Below are 12,326 nucleotides of genomic sequence, written 5' to 3' on the forward strand. Positions count from 1 at the left end.
AGAAAATAATATAGATGCTGAAAAAAGGAAAAGCTAAGCAAAATATAAAATTGATTAAGGTTTGTGTAGCAAGATTAACACTGATTTTTTCCCCCTTCATTGTAGTTAAGGTCAAGTAGTAAGCAGTTTATTATCTTCCTTTAAACCACTGTGGTTTTGAACGTCTGCCTTTGACACAGGAGTATTGGGAATCAGGTTTTAAAAACCTTCAGATCTGCAAATGTCGTGGTTTGAATCCCCTATGTCTTTATAAATTACATCCTCCCACACTCATCATGGTGTAGATGCATTTGGGTATAAAACCATCCAATTCAGGTCAGCTGAAATGATAAGTACTGCCAGATAAGATAGTCCTGAGATGAAAGTGCATGCAAAGATTGTGTTGAAAATTGTTAAAAATTGGTTCTTTTTTGTTATTAAGCCTGAGTGTCACTGCAGTCCATGTTCTCTTCCCTGCTGCAGTGGCAGAACACCCTGTCTGGATTAAGAGACATTTCCATGAATAACTGCAGGCAATTTCCCACCTAAAATTTGGGAATGCCTGTGATATTTGTGACAATCTCTGTGCTGTAAATGTCCTGCAGTTTTAGGCAGAATGAGCCTTTCTCAACTGAGTCTCCTGAGTTTCTCACCACTGACACAGATTAAAACACAGATTAAAACTGTACCTGCTGTGCATTTCCTTCTGGAAATGAGGAGTGAGATCTCTTGGCTTGCAAATGTCTGAATTCTCCTGCCTTGGAGGCTGCAGGTCCTGGTACATTTTGGTTATGGATCAGGCATGGGGATTTCCTTTTCAAAGCTCCCTGCAGTGATAAAATCCTGTCCTGATTGCCCTTTGCAATACCTGAAGGGAGCTTAAGGAGCACAGAGAGAGGCTGTTTGCAAGGGCTGGAGGGACAGGAGACAGGGAATGGCTTCCCACTGCCAGAGGGCAGGGATGGATGGGAGGTTGGGAAGGAATTGTTCCCTGTGGGGTGGGGAGGGATGGGATGGAATTCCCAGAGCAGCTGTGGTGGCCCTGGATCCCTGAAGTGTCCCAGGCCAGGCTGGACATTGGGGCTTGGAGCAATCTGGGACAGTGGGAGGTGTCCCTGCCAGGGCAGGGGGTTGAGCTTTGAGGTTCCTTTCAACCCAAGTCATTCCATGATTCTACAGCAGCAACTGTGGGAATAAAAAATATTCCCAAACCTCCTGAATCCCCATCCAGTGCAGCTCTCCTGGGTTCTGAGAACCTTCAGGGGAAAAAAGCAGATAATTTTTCAACTCGTGGCTGTGCAGTGAAGCTGAGATTGGCTCATGTTATGCTGTGATCCTTTTCCTGACTCCTGCAAGGAGCAAACACCAAGCTCAGTCCTTGCAGAGCTCTCTGCCACTTTCTCTTGGGCTTCAGCACCTCTGGGCAATCCTCTCTCCAAGTTCTGCAGAGTTCACTGCACTCCTCAGAGGTGCAGAGAAGCTCAGGAGATCAAACCTGCACGAGGCTTTGCACATCTCCAGTTACACACAGCAGCCTGATCTGCGAGAGCATATTCATTAGTTCACGTTTTTCCTCCTTCAAATGGTGGCACTGCTTGTTTCAGCAGCAGAACTGACACTCTTCACTGCTCATCGCTACAGATGTTAGAGAGATCCTTTAATGTTGGAAGGAAACACAAACCTCCTAATGGAGATCTTGGCAGCTAAGTGAAAGGAAAATAGATTGTTTTAAAATATATTTATAGGTCTTTTAACACATATATGCTCTGACAGTGATCTGGGAGTTTAAAAAGTCTATTATTAAATTTGTTTTAACACCTCTGTTTACAAAGTTTCGTGTGCTTCTTTCGTTACCTACTTCACTTACTCAAATTCCAGGCTTTCTGTTGCATTTGGACAAACCTCAGCTGCCTTTCACAGCCCTCCTGGAAACTTTATCCCAAATTCAAATAAACCCAGTGCTAGTGCTGACTTTAACCCTTTGCAACAAGATGAAGCTGAGTGTTTAACAGCCTCCAGGAAGGTCTTAGACCTTCATTTATGTTTATATCTGATAATTTGAATTCTGTCTGTGACACAATTCTGGAGGTGACCAGGAAATGATTCACACCTGGACTCTCACACTTGGTCCTACATCTGCTTGGCTTTAATCTGCTTTAATCTGCTTGACTTTAATTTGAAATAAAACATTCAAACACATGGATGTAGCTGCCAGGTTGTCCTGGTTATCCCAAAACCTCAATTCCCATTTCTGCTCACTGCAAGAAGCTTCCTATCAGACAGGGACAGGAAAAAAACCACTTGCAAGATTTTTCTTGTGGTTTTCCCTTTAACACCAGCTACTGGCTGGGACAGGAAACTTCACCCACACATCTGCTTCCAGGTGGAAATTCTGCTCTGCTGAAATGGTGCCTTAGAAAATGCCAAATTCTGAGGGATCTACCCATTGCAGAGGAGCTGCCAGCCCCAGTCAAACCCCTCTGAATGCACCCTGGATCTCCCATGAATTATTCAGTCTGCAAATAATTGATTAGGTGAATTTAACCCCCTTTTTCTGTTCCCATATTGCCCCTGAGCATCTTTCAGCTCTCTCTTTGAAATTATTCAGTGGGTATTTTTGATGAATTAGTTGGAGGATCAGATTCTCCACGACACAGAACTGCTGAGGTCTGTCTGAGGGGCTGTGCAGGTGGGACAGGGTTGGGGTTTTGCCTCAGAAACCTCAAAAAAGGGTGAGGAGACAGGGCAGAGCTTCACCAGAGCTTGTGAGATGCCCCAGTGAGCAGCAGAGCAGACACAGCTCTGGTTTCTGTGCTCCTCACCTGCCTGGGATGGCACTGGGAATCCTTTCCTGCAGCTGCAGCCTCCTTGGGATTCTGTGAGTAAAAATCAGGGTTTGTGCCACGGGAGCTGCACAGGATGGGGAAAGATCCATCTGCCAGAGGTTCTCCTGTCTGACAAGAGCATCATCCCGAAGCAGCTGATAGAAAACTCAAAGAACTCCCCAAAACTCACAGGGAGGTCACAAATCACATTTTGTGTTTGGTTGGTAGCAACGAGTGCATTCCCAACTAATTCCATTCATTGGGAAAGAGGAGCAGAGAGAAGATGGAATGGAAAAGAGCAGCATCAAAAGTGCCAGCACCAGGAAGAGACAAAACCAAATCAGTATTCAAATTACATGCGTGTCTCAATTTTGCTTTGTTATTGTGTCACTGTTTTGAAAAGCCCAAATTATGCTCATAAAAACTTAAGCTATCCATACATATGTATGAAAGTGCTCAGCTTCAGCAGGGCTCAGACAGACAAATCTGGGAGTGGGATTCTTTTCAGGCTGTGAGAAGCAAATAATAATCAAGTGTAGTTGAGTTGTGGGAGATATTGGTCCTGGAAACACCTCCTTTGTCTTGTTCTCCAGGAGACAAGCAGGAGACTGAAGGTGTTCTGCTGTCCCATCTGGGGATTCATTCCAGCTCCAGTGGAGACAAATGGGCTCTGAATTCGCTGTGGGACTGGGCTTGGTTCACATCCTGCTGTGGAGCTCAGGTTTGTCCTGACACAAATTCCTGGAGCAGCTCATGCAGGATGGCTTTTAAAACGGGAAATTGCAAACAGCTTACATTGTAAATGGATATATAATATAGATAATGATGCTTTCTCCACAGAAGAATGGATCTCATCTTGAAGGCACTGTTTTCTCCCTGTTGTTTTATTTTTTTTTTTGATATTCACCTTCTCATTCCATAAACCCACAAAAAGGTTATTTACAGGGAAACAGCCTAAAATACTGGCTAAAACGTGCTTGTTGAAAGCTTTTCTGTGTGAGAAGAAAAAAAAAACCATGGAAGCATATGCTACAGAAAATAAAAATAAGAAACAAGTGCAGATGAAGATGAGTGGAAATGAGATGTCAGTGATCCCTGTGTCACCAAACCCCAGAGGCTGATGATCTGAGTGACTGCAGGGAAGCAGGTGGGCGGTGAGAGCAGAAAAGGGCTGTCAGGCACCAGGAGAATGTTCCAAGGGCCCACGCCTTGGATCTGCAGAGCTCAGGAGAGGAGCACATCACACAGCTCCGAGGGGAATCAGGAGAATTTGCATTGTCTCCAGTCAAAGTTGCACAGAAAGCACAGCATGGCTTGGAGAACTCGCAGCAGCAAGTGGAGCTGACAGATGCTGAAGGCAAATACCCAAATGGAGGTGAATTTGCTCTTTTCCCATTCCATCCCAGCAGGTCAGCTCAGAATTGGGTGTTTGAGTTCACCACCTTTAATCTGCTTTAACAGAAACCCAAACCCCAAACCCTGGGAGATGCCTGACTCTGCCATCTCCTGTCCACCTTCACTTCATCTCTGCTCCTACAACACTGACACTCCAAAGATGCATTCAGGGCTGTGGCTGATAGCAAACGTGGCTCAGTGGAGTTGATCTGCTGTGATTTTGGCACCCAAATGCCATGTGTGACTGGAGCAGGTGATTTACCTGTGCTTGTGTTGTCCCTGCAGTGATTCTGTGCTTCCTCCTCCTCAAACACCTCCAGGCTCCTCTCCCTGCTGTCTCTGCTCAAAGCATTCCCAGCTTCTCCCTCTTCCTCCTCTTGCCTTCAGAAAATCCATTTCTGTACACACTTCCAAGAGTTCCCCCTGTTGGAAAGCCAGGGCTGTGGTCAGGCTGTGAGTTCTGACTGTAATTTATAGAATTCAAGGAAAATCAGCAGAAATCTAGCAAACCATGAACAGGTTTGCTAAATGCACATATTTCACTGCTTTCCCTAACTTTGGTGACTGAATTGTCTTGGACTGCAACCCCCAGGTTTGATTAGAGCTTTGTAATATAAATATTCAATATTAACAACTGTAATAAAAAATGGGGAATGTAGCTCCACCCCTTCCTTCAGGAAAATTTGATCCCACTAAGTGATTGCAAAGTAGCCCCAATTCTGAGAGCCTCTGCTCCAATCTGCAGCATATTTCTTGGGAAGATTAGAATATTCTCCCCTGTCCTGTGATGAATTAGCTGTGTTTGGTTGTATTTTTTGAGGGGGGCAGGGGGAATTACCATATCACTATATGCACAAGAGATCAAATGTATGATTAAAAATATTTATAATACTGATGTGGAGAAGAATGATATGTTAAACAGATAAGCATATAATAATGCATGTCTTACCCATAAAATTTAATTTATCCCTTGGGCAGGGCATAAACTTTGCTCAAGAACAACATGTTTTCCATCTATAGATTGCAGAGCTAAACTGCTTAATTTTACAGCAAATTGATCACTGCTGTAATATTTCAGGAGCAAAATGATCCTCAACAGTCAGTTCAGTTTCAAAAGCCCAAATTTATAGTTCCCCTTCTGATTTAGTGATAAGGTTTTTTAACATATTGGGCATTTCATCACTTTCTATCGGGAGTCAGCGTTGCACCAACAAAGAAATATTTTTTGAAATCAACAACAACAACAATAAAAAAAAAAAAGGGACATAAATAATATCCATCCACCTGACAGAAGAGTTTAATATTCCCTTCAGACTGGTGGGAGATTACTCAGGTTGCTGTCCTTGTAAACCCTTGTCCTGTGCAGGGATGTGCTGCTTTGCTTCATGGGTAGAATTACCCCAAAATCCCTCCCCAACTGCTAAAGAAACTATTCCACTTATTTCCCCGAGTGGCTCAACTTCATTTCACCCAGTGCAAATAAAATTTAGTGCGTCTAAAGTTGCTTGACACTTTTGATATGTTTAAAATAAATGTAGAGAGATTTAATGATGTGAAAGTTCATGACTCAGTAAAGATTGCTCCCTAGCTGGGGTCTTAGGATAGACACCTATAAAATCAAATTATTATAATCACAGGAGTCAGGAGGAAAAAAGTAGGCCCTGCTGAGCTCTATTCACAGAGTTTTTGCATTCATTATGCTCCTTCTAGTTATGAAACAAAGGGACGAGGTAGGCTGAAATCTCAGAAGGTTTCCTCAAGTAATTCTTTGCACAGCTCTTTGTGATTACTACAGTGAATTTTTAGAAATCCGATTCATGTGCCAGGAGAAGAGGAAAAAGACACCTTCCTTACCTCTGTGTGCTTGTCAGTGCTCATTCTTGAGCAATAGCTGGCAAAAGAAAAGGGAAGGTATGGATGAAATGTGTTCTCTTTACCAGAGAGTTGCTCAGCTACCTCTGGCATGAGTTAGTTGGAAAAATCTCCAATTTAAAGGCATCGTGTGTGATGCAGAGCTCAGGATTTCCAAGGCTGACTGCACTGAGTGCTGCTGTGGGTGAGTGAGGAGAGGAAGAGCTTCCCAAGCCCCACATCTGCCCCACATCTGCCCCACATCTGCCCCAGCCCTGCTGTCCCTGCCTGACTGTTTGGTGATTGGCACAGCTCTGCCCACAGGAGAACATCAATATACAGCATTTTCTACTCCAGGAGATGATTTCCCCAAGCTGCTGAAGCCTTTCTGCAAGGCTCTGCACACTGACCTGGGACACACGGGCTGCAGGCACAGGAATTGGGTCATCTGCTTGGGCCTGATGGCTCTTGGAGGCTGGAAGGGTAAAACCTCTCAGTGGGAAGGTCTACTTCTCATCTTCTCTGCAATGAAAACAAGAGAAAGGGAAGGATCAAATGCCAACTTTTTTTTTTTTTTGGTGTGCGAGCAAAGCAATAATTAAGGGTGCATATTTCACCTGCAGTTATTTACAACTGGAGTTTAGATCAGGGAGATGTCTCAGCGCTTGCTGGAAGCTCCCAGTCAGCACTGCAGACGGTTTGTCTGGCCAGTCTGCTTGGCTCGAGGGGATTTGCTGGGGAGGAAGATGCCAAGAACTTGGGCAAAAGATTCCAGCTGCAGGCTCAACTGATTTAAATGTTCTCCTCCAGTCAGAAATATCCATTAATTGTCCAAGCAGGGAATCCCTCCCACATCTCTGCTAACAAGCACTTACACTAATAATTCACAAATGTGGTCCTTAGCCTCAGCTTGTGCAGTTTGACTGAGAATAGTGGATGAAAGGTGTTAGCCAGCATTTCAAAGGTATTTTGTAAGGCTGAAAATGCAGCTTTGGAAATCCATGTGAGATTTCTAATGGAAAAATGCACTTGAGGTTGTGAATCTTCTTTTAATTACAGGGTTAAGTGTAGGAAATCCTTTACCAATCAGTTGCAATTAAAGAAGAACAATTTCGTGGATTTGTTTTACTTCACATCATCTTTCTCAGATGGTTTTCACATTAAATCCCTTCTCCAGGCTTTCAGTGTTACAGTTGGGCTCAAAGACCTGCTCAGTTCTGCACCTGGAGCTGCAGAAACCACAGTGAGAGACAGAGCAGAGAGTGGGAAATCTGGGAAATTGGATGGACTCAGTGTCCCAATCCCAGAATTGTCCCTTTCCAGGGAACCTCCCAAAGAGCCAGGAGCACCCTGGTGGGCACAAATCATGTCCTGTAATGATCCTGGGAGGGAATCCAGTGGAATCTTTTAAGGAATATTTGCATTTGTGATGTGTGTCAGCACCCAGAGCTGGAGGTGAACATGAGGTGAAATTGCTTCGTGCTGAGCTCAGTTTGAAATATAAAATACAACCCAGGCTCTGAGGAAAGCAGGATCACATCTGCTCAGCAGGGTCAGGAGCTCTGCTCAGGCACTGCAGGGAGGCAGATCACACACAGATCACACAGATCACACAGAGATCACACAGATCACACACAGATCACACAGAGATCACACAGATCACACACAGATCACACAGAGATCACACACAGATCACACACAGATCACACAGATCACACACAGATCACACACAGATCACACACAGATCACACCCAGATCACACAGAGATCACACAGAGATCACACAGAGATCACACAGAGATCACACAGATCACACACAGATCACACCCAGATCACACACACAGATCACACAGATCACACCCAGATCACACAGAGATCACACAGAGATCACACAGATCACACACACAGATCACACAGATCACACACAGGTCACACCCAGATCACACCCAGATCACACACAGATCACACAGAGATCACACCCAGATCACACAGATCACACACAGATCACACACAGATCACACCCAGATCACACACACAGATCACACACAGATCACACCCAGGTCACACACAGATCACACACAGATCACACACAGATCACACAGAGATCACACAGATCACACACAGATCACACAGATCACACAGAGATCACACAGAGATCACACACAGATCACACACAGGTCACACACAGGTCACACACAGATCACACACAGATCACAGAATCAATCCCAACTGCTGGCACTGCAATGACCTCTGGAGGTGACCCAGGCCACCCCCTGCCCATGCAGTGACACAGCTGGGTTTGGGATGTCACCAGGCAGTGACACAGCTGGGTTTGGGATGTCACCAGGCAGGGACACTCCAAGCCCTCCCTGGAGTGTTCCAGGGCTCTGCCCTCCTCCATGGGAAGTTTCCATCCTGTTGGGTTGGTTCATGGCCATTGCTCCTCATGCTGGCAGCACTGCACAGATCTGTCCCCATCCTGTGCCACCCTGCTGGCAATTCTAAACCATTCCTGCTGGGAATGGGCTTTGTGTTTCCCTGGGAGAAACCTTCTGGTGAGGAGCAGATACAACCAGGAGCAAATGGAGTGGAATGGATTCGAGGAGGAGGTGTTTCAAACCCAACAGCCAAGTGCAGAGAACTTTTAAACGAGGCTGATATGAATGTGAACCTCCTGTGTGTGCAGAGGGAGAGAGCCTGATGTGGATATCCCAGGAAACAAAGAGAATTAACAGTGTAATCTGATATTACATCCCTGCAAGTCAGTAATGCAAATAAAGCTGCTCCTGCACTTGTTACAGGGGAAATAATATGACTTTACTATAAAACTCACATTGCAGCCTTTTGTGGATATATATATGTATATATATATAAGTATACATTATTCAAAATTCAAATATTAATGATCACATAAATATTCCATGATCTTGGCTATTACTTTCAGAACAAACATTTTAATTTTCAGATGTCATATTTGTAAAAGCTCTTATTTTGAGTAAGAAAGAGAGAGACAGAGCCTTTTAAAGGTGTCTCAGTGTCTTGCCAGGGTACCTTTGCTTAACAAATACACAGCACATTTATATTTCTTTTAGCTCTACAATGTTCACCTGCTGAAACATTTACAATGCTCCTATTGGGAAAAAAAAAAGCTGTAGGAGGAAATAAAAAGCAAATGTGTGTGTTTGGATGAACTGGGGATGTCTGAAGTGCATGGCAGTAGGTAGAAGGAGATTTATGGGGCTGAGTTGGTGTTGTGAGCAAACCTGAAGGGTCTGTGTGCCCAGAGCAGGGGTTCTGTGAGTGCCTATAAAACCATATCCTCCCAGCTCGGCAGCTCTGCTGGGAGCCCTTCCCAAATTAATCCGAGTGCAAGGCAAAACAATAAATTATAAAATATTGAGCACAAATGAGCCTTTTGACTTGTCTAGACAGTCTGGATCAGATTTTCAAGGGAAAGTTATAAGAAAACGCTCGTGATGCCAAAAGTCAGCTTTTGTATATGCAAATGGGTGGTTATTACGAATGCTGTGAGTGGATTTCCAGATCTTGGTTCAGGCTCAGCTGCCAGCTGGTGAGCTGGATTTTCCAGGCTCTCAGCACTCACCCTTCAGCCAGGCTCCCATCTGAGCTCAGCAATGCCATCCCAGGGGGTGGGATCCATGGGGCACTTGGAAAAAACTGCCTCTTCCCCAGTGAATTAAATAGCAGCAAAGTGCTTATTGAAATGGTGGGTTTGTTGAGTAATAAACACCTAGAAAGTGGCCCTGAGGTGCTTTGAAAATGTGCTGGTGACTCTGAGCTCTGTTGGTATTTGTTGATCCTGATCAGTTCCCAGGGATGAGAATCCCTTCTGGGCTCTGGTGGGACCTGGACAGGGTTGGGAGGGTGGAGAGCACTGAGCTTGTGCTCTGCCCACGTTCTGAAAATCAGAATATTCCCCCCACGGGGTGCTGGCTCACTGAAACCTGCCTCACATGCAATCAAAGGGATTTGAGGCTCAATAGGAGGGTTTGAGGCTCAATAGGAGGGTTTGAGGCTCAATAGGAGGGTTTGAAGCTCAATTTGAGGGTTTGAGGCTCAATTTGAGGTCTCCTGTAGCTCTGGCACTGTTGGTTTTCTCTGCAGCACCACACAGCTCAGCCTCACCCTCTACCTGAGCATGTTCAGCTCTGTAATTCCTGCTGCTGCTTTGCACTGCTGCTCTTCAGACAGGAGCTGTGTTTGCTCTTGGGCTGCTCCTCCTGTCCTACATATGGCAGGAACTTTCTGCAGAGTCAGGCTGTCTTCCCTGAAGGATTTTCTATTGTCATCACTTCTGAGCCCCACTCCAGCTGCTGCCCCTGTTAATTCCCTTAAAAAGCTGCTCAGTTCTGTGTCACCAGCAGGGCTGTGCTGCCTGTCCTCCATCGCTGCCTTTGGCACACGACAGAAAACCTATTTTTTGGGCATAAAAACTACACAATTCCTTGGCTGATCAATCCCACAGATAAATACAAATATTAAAATCTCAATTTGTTATAATCTGGTGTTTGTGTGCATTTGTGGAGTTACTCTTTGTTGAATCTTGTAAATACCAAAATGATCCTCAAAAGAAATACATTCATAAATACAAATGTTAAATTCTCAGTTTGTTATAATCTGGTGGTGTGTGTGCATTTGTGGAGTTACTCTTTGTTAAATATTGTAACTATTGTAAATATTTTAAATACCATAATGCTCCTCCAAACCAATCCATCCACTGCATTCTTCTCACATTTTTGTGCACCTGCTTTTCAGCCCAGAACTGGAACCCAGGACAGTGCAGAGGAGAGATTTTCATAGACACAAATGGGAATTAAGTGTCCAATTCAATTGCCTTTTAATTGGAGTTGAACAACTGAAAGCCTTTGAAGAACTCTGCTACACTGAACCTCTTAATTTACCCTGAACCTGTTTGTTGATGGAAATCCCAACTCCTCAGCAGCTGCAGGGAGAGTTTCTTTTTGCTCCAGTAGCCACATTATCATTCACAAAGTGTCCAAGGAGTTTGGTCTTAGTAAGTTCATATCTGGCTGGGAAATAAACTTGCTCTGATTTTTTAGCTTATGGTCTAATAATAGAGGAATGTTATTACTGGGAGCAGGAAAATTAATAATTTTTAAATCATCTTTATTTTAGCAAATAAGTTGTTATATGCTTAATTCAAACGTGATTTTCTGTTACTAAAAATCTCCCTGTTTTCTGGTGGAAATGGGCAAGTGGGGATATTTTGAGAAAAAAATTATATTTTTGAAGTTATTTCCTTAAATTATAGTTGTGCTTATTAAGACAGACCTTAATAAAATCCAATAGCCAATTAAAAGCAGAAAATTTCATAATTTTTCCCAGTTACTGTTGACTGCTGAATTTTTTTATACGTATAAAAATAAATAAACCAAATCTTTAATCAATTAGAAAGGCAAACATCTAACCCAAACCTGTCACTGGCGAGGAGTCAAAAAAGAGAAGTACAGCCCTAGGAGATGACCAGTATTTTAGAGATCACAGAGAAAATCACAGGAGATGTTCTAAAACAACATGAGAGAAACACATTTTTTAATTTCTGTCTGTCCCTGAGGTGGGCAGAGCTGCTGCAGGGGGGGTGATGTCTCTGCCACCTGCACATCTCCATCCAGTGCAGATTTCCCTCTCTCCCTCTGTATTCCACCTACCCTGCACAGATAAGGGAGACAAATGCACTCTCACTGCCAGAGCCTCCCGAGAGCTGCGGGTGGGAGGAGATCTGGAGATGCTATCGGAGCAGTTTGTCCCTCTGCACCACGGCAGGACTGACTGCTGATCAGGAAGTGATCCCTGATGGATGACTCCTGGGCCTGGGCATCAGTTAAAAGTGAGCATGATAATTCAGTTTTACTGATGCCAGCGAGAGGGGAAGTTAATCTATTAAATTGTTTAGAAGTTTTACAATTCCCTGTGAAGTGTTTAAAGCTGAGCTGCTCAACCTTTGCCACTGCCTGACCTCCTCTTTCTCCTCCTCCTGCTTTTGATCCGTGTGGGATGGAATTAACCTGCTGGCCTCAGGCAGGGCAGGGAGGGAGGAAGGTGATCCTTCCCTGGTGAGACAGGAAGGATCTCATATACACCTCAGAACTGATGGGATGTTTGTTATGGGATGGCAGATGATGGGAGCTGCAGCTGGGAGGTGGTTTAGGTCACATTTAATGCCTGGACAGCTCCTCTGTGGGGTCAGGATTGGGATCCCTGCCTGGCTCAGGTGAGCTCTGCTCTGCCTTGCCCT

General features: G+C 44.4%; 1 long non-coding RNA gene across 1 annotated transcript; it reads right to left on the reverse strand.

Annotated features, from left to right (window-relative positions):
• Positions 1–3,959: 3,959 nt before the first annotated feature.
• LOC146428520 (uncharacterized) lies at positions 3,960–6,802 on the reverse strand. Its single transcript, XR_014855975.1, has 3 exons — positions 6,668–6,802; positions 6,461–6,572; positions 3,960–4,622 (listed from the first exon to the last, which is right to left on the reverse strand). It is a non-coding gene; the product is annotated as an uncharacterized LOC146428520 (long non-coding RNA).
• Between the last annotated feature and the right edge of the window lie 5,524 nt (positions 6,803–12,326).

Source organism: Lichenostomus cassidix, chromosome 20 (genome assembly GCF_008360975.1).
Source record: "Lichenostomus cassidix isolate B80296 chromosome 20, HeHo_3.0, whole genome shotgun sequence".
NCBI classification, from domain to species: domain Eukaryota; kingdom Metazoa; phylum Chordata; class Aves; order Passeriformes; family Meliphagidae; genus Lichenostomus; species Lichenostomus cassidix.